The sequence below is a fragment of the Cebus imitator genome, unplaced genomic scaffold, assembly GCF_001604975.1.
Source record: "Cebus imitator isolate Cc_AM_T3 unplaced genomic scaffold, Cebus_imitator-1.0 Scaffold21, whole genome shotgun sequence".
Classification (NCBI taxonomy): domain Eukaryota; kingdom Metazoa; phylum Chordata; class Mammalia; order Primates; family Cebidae; genus Cebus; species Cebus imitator.
In genome coordinates this window covers 8,387,723-8,392,839 of record NW_016107336.1, presented here as the reverse complement: position 1 = coordinate 8,392,839, position 5,117 = coordinate 8,387,723, and the positions used below count along the sequence as shown (strand labels likewise).

At 42.0% G+C, this 5,117-nt stretch overlaps 1 pseudogene; it reads left to right on the top strand.

Annotated features, from left to right (window-relative positions):
• The first annotated feature begins 278 nt into the window (after positions 1 to 278).
• LOC108299037 lies at positions 279 to 1,493 on the top strand (annotated as a pseudogene).
• Positions 1,494 to 5,117: the final 3,624 nt, after the last annotated feature.

Genomic DNA, 5,117 nt, shown 5'->3' with positions numbered 1-5,117 from the left:
AGTGATTTCTCTTTTGACCCTTTAGTTATTTATCAGTGTATTGTTTCGTTTTCACATATTTGCAAATTCCCCAGATTTCCTTGTTATTGAATTCAATTTTATCCCATTGTGATTAGAGAAGATAATCTGAATGATTTCAATCCATTTAAATTTTTAACATTTTTGATACTGCGGAGGCTGAGGAGGGAGGATCACTTGAGCCCAGGGGTTAAGTCCAGCATGGGCAAACTAGTGAGATCTGTCTCTCTTTAAAAGAAAATATACCCTCCCTCCCCAGGATGGCTGCTGAAGATGAGTTCTGTTGCCGCGGCTCCCAGAGCTGCTCGAAACCGGCAGCTTCTGGACAGAGTAGAAGTAGCGACCGAAACCTCCGGTTACCGGATAGTCCAGGAGAAGGTGTCCAAGCACCTGGACCTCCTTGAGAAGGCTGCTGAAATGTGATCGCAGCTCAATTTGTTCAGCCAAAATGAAGATTTGGAAGAGATTGCTTTCACCGACCTGAAGTACCTGTTGGTGGCAGCATTTCAAAAAGCCCTCACCATGAAACAAGTCAACCCAAGTCAGAGTCTAGATCATTTGCAGCGGGCTCGAGAATACTTTATGAACTACTTAACTCAGTGCCATTACTACCATGTTGCAGAGTTTGAGCTGCCCAAAAGCAAGAACTCAGCTTAAAATCACACTGCTAATTCCTCCATGGCTTATCCTAGCCTTGTTACTATTGCATCTCAGAGACAGGCTGAAATAGACACAAGCACAAGGAGCTGGAGCATAGGTTGTCTGCAATGAAATCTGCTGTGGAAAGCAGTCAAGCAGATGATGAGCATGTTCATGAATACTGTCTTCTTCACCTTCAGAGATGTGGATTGATATCAGCTCAGAAGAGATTGAGAGCATTCACTAGGAAATAAAAATCCTGAGAGAAAGAGACCCTTTAAGAGAGGCATCAACTTCTAACTCATCTCTCCAGGAGAGGCCTCCAGTGAAACTCTTCATTCTCACTCGGAACGTGGCCCAAATCAGAGTATTTGGAGCTGATTATCCAAGCCTGGCAACCATGATGGTGAGTGACTGGTATGAACAACATCGGAAATATGGAATATTACCAGATCAGGGAATAGGCAAGGCAACACCAGAGGAATTCAGAAAAGCAGCTCCGTGCTTGCTTCGGCAGCACATATACTAAAATTGGAATGATACAGCAAAGCTCAGCAATAGGCAGATCAAGAAGAAAAGGAGGAAGAGGATGATGAACAAACACTCTACAGAGCTCGGGAGTGGGATAACTGGAAGGACACCCATCCTAGGGGTGATGGCAACCAACAGAACATGGGCTGATCTTCCCACAACACAACAGGACTGCAGGGTGCACACCTCCCCCACCAAGGAAAACCATGGAGTCCTCCCCTCCCTGGGCTCCCACTGCAGCTGTGTACAAGGAAGGCAAAGATGCTAAAGATTGCTTTGCCTTGAATGAAGTATCAAGTGATTAAGTGTGTAGTTGTACCGTAGATGATGTGAGCCAGCACTCTTGTTTTGGCATCATCATCATCATCATGTTGTATTCCAATCTTAAGTGGAAAGAAAAGAGTGCTGAGAAATGGCTCTGTATAATCCATGGCTGTCTGAATTCTCTGAAAAAATAATAAAAGTCCCTTCTATTAAAAAAAAAATACAGTGATAGATTTTGATATGCATTTTATGGTCTAACATATGTTCTGTCGTAGAGAATGGTCCATATGTACTTTAGAAAAATGCACATTCTGTTGTTGTTGGGTGTTCTGTAGATGTCTATTCGACCTTGTTGGTTTATAGTATTACTCAAGTCTTCTACTTTCCTTTTCATCTTCTGTCTAGTTGTTTTATCCATTACTGAATGTGAGCTATTGAAGTCTCCAACTCTTATTGTTGAATTGTCTACTTTTTCTTTAATTCCGTCAGTTTTTGTTTCATTTACTTTTTAGCTCTATTATTAGGTTAATGCATATTTGTAATTGCTATACTTTCTTGAGGGATTGACTCTTTTATCATTAGATAATGGCCTCTGTCTCTAGTAACAGTTATTTGTCTTAAGTCTATTGTGTCTTATGTTAATACAGCCATTTTAGCTCTCTTTTGGTTACTCTTTGCGTGGTATATATTTTCCCAACCTTTTGCTTTTAAGCTCTTTATATCTTGAATCTAAAATGTGTCTCTTGAAGGATGAAATAATGGCATTTGCAGCAACCTGGATGGAATTGGAGACCATTATTCTAAGTGAAGCTACCCGGGAATGGAAAACCAAACATCGTATGTTCTCACTCATAAGTGGTAGCTAAGCTATGAGGATGCGAAGGCATAAGAATGATGCAATAGGCGGGGGGCGGTGGCTTATGCCTGTAATCCCAAGACTTTGGGAGGCTGAGGCAGGTGAATCACCTGAAGTTGGGAGTTCAAGACCAGCCTGATCAACATGGAGAAATCCCATCTCTACTAAAAATACAAAAAATTAGCCAGGTGTGGTGGTGCATGTCTGTAATCTCAGATACTCAGAAGGCTGAGGCAGGAGAATCACTTGAACCTGGGAGGCAGAGGGATGGCGCCATTGCACTCAAGCCTGGGAAACAAGAGTGAAATGCCATCTTAAAAAGAAAAATAATGATGTAATAGACTTTGGGGACTTGGGGTGAAGTGGGGTAGAGGGTAGGCAATAAAAGACTGCATGTTGGGTACAGTGTACACTGCTCAGGTGACGGGTGCAGCAAAATCTCAGCAATCACCATTAAAGAACTTATCCATATAACCAAACACTCCCTGTTCCCCCAAAAACCTATTGAAATAAAATAATAATAACAATAACAATAAAATGTGTTACTTGTAGACACAATATAGTTGGATCATGTTTTTCATCAATTTTGCCAATCTCTGCCTTTGATTGGAGTGTTTAAACCATTTACACTTAATGTAATTACAAATAAGAAGCTTTATAATTGCCATTTTCCTATCTTTTCTATATTGTTAAATATGTTTTACTGTACCATTTTTATTCCCTTGTAATTTATTTTTAGCATTCCTTGAGTTATTTTATGATTGCCTTAGAGATTACAATTAATATCTAAACTTAACTTTTTTTCTTTTTTTTAAGATGGAGTCCTGCTGTGTTACCAGGCTGGAGTGGAGTGGAGCTCACTGCAACCTCCGCCTCCTGGGTTCAAGTGATTCTCCTGCCTCAGCCTCCCAAGTATCTGGGACTACAGGCAGGCGCCACCACGCCCAGCTAATTTTTGTATTTTTAGTAGAGATGGAGTTTCACCATGTTGGCCAGGATGGTCTCGATCTCTTGACGTCATGATCCGTTTGCGTCAACCTTCCAAAGTGCTGGAATTACAGGTGTGAGCCCCCGCACCTGGCCCCTAGCAGATTTAGTAGAGAAAATTTAATATAGTTATAAAGGGATTAGAACTTCAGTTTTTTTTTGTTTGTTTGTTTGTTTGTTTTTTAAATGGAGCCTCACTCTGACACCCAGACTGGAGTGCAGTGGTGCAAACTTAGCTCACTGCAACCTCCGCCTGCCAGGTTCAGGTGATTCTCCTGCCTCAGCCTCCTTAGCAGGTGTGATTACAGGTGCATGCCACCACACCCAGCTAATTTTTGTATTTTTAATAGAGATGGGTTTCATCATGTTGGCCAGGGTGGTCTCCATCTCCTGACCTCGTAATCCGCCCGCCTTGGCCTCCTAAAAGTGCTGAGATTACAGGCATGAGCCAACGAGTTCGGCCCCAGAGTTTCTTTTTTGGGAAATCTGCATCCCCTCCCCATGAACATACACAGCCCTTTTGTAGACAGTCTTGTTGTGACTGTAAATCTGAGTACTCGCCCTTCCATCATAGAAGCTGAAGGAGTTACTGCATGTTCCTTCCCCTGGACTCTTTCTCTTAAATTGCCCTGGTATATCAGGCCCAGACACATAATCTCAATTTAGCCAGTTCGACACTCTCTCCTGGGATTATGAGTTTTGAGTGAGTAATACAAAGACAGAAGAGCCTGTTGAAATTGACTTATTTCAGCACAGGCTTCTTCTGGACCCTTCTGTCATTCTTGCCCATTTCCAAGTTATTTGGTTAGCCTTTTGTGAGTGCCCCAAATCTTTTGGTAAATTCCCTTTTGTGTAAGTTCTCTCAACTTGAGTTCTCTTGCTTATAATCAAAAGAATCATAAATAATGTGGTTATCTAACTTTTTTTTTGGTCTACATGTAGAGTGAAAAAATCTGGAAGAAAATCACTAATTCAGGAGATGGGAGACTCAGGGCTTCTAGTCTTGCAAAGGAAAAGTCTACCTGGTTAGCCCTCCTTGCTTCGGTGAAGAGGCAGGAGTTTGCAAAGCTCCTCTCACCTGGTTAAGTTATACTTTGATCTTTTGTGAGACGCTGAACCAGATTCTTCTCTTAGAAAGCTGGTGTCTGGCTTTCAGCCTCAAAACATACATCTCCATCTGAAGCCTCCTCTTAGCTGGCATTTTTTCTTTTCTTATGTGTTCACGCACCAGCCCTGAAAATAGAGTGATTCAACTGCATGAAGACAGCTGCACTTCCTAATAAAAATATCTTCTGAAAGAAAACAGTCTGTTTTTTGAGTGGAATTTTACTCCAGAAATTGTTCAGTTTTGGATTGTAGGGAAGGAAATGAGCCCAACAGAAAAACCAAAATAGACACTCATGATTGCTAGGATCTAAAGACAACCTCCTGGTCTGAGTTGCCAGGCAACTGTCTCTCTAAAGATTCTGTCATTTCAATCTTACAGAATAATTAAGTACCCAGGTTTCTGACTCAAGATGTCTTGGGATAATAATGAATTCATCTTGTATGATTTTTTTAAAAGTATAAGCAGAGGCCAGGTGCGGTGGCTCATGCCTGTAATCCCAGAACTTTTGGAGGCTGAGGCGGACGGATCATGAGGTCAGGAGTTCAAGACCAGACTGGCCAATGGGATGAAACCCCATCTCTACTAACAAATACAAAAATTAGCTGGGCATGGTGGCTCGTGCCTGTAATCCCAGCTACTTGGGAGGCTGAGGTAGGAGAATTGCTGGAACCGGGACCTGGAAGATGGAGGTTGCAGTGAGCCGAGATCATGCCA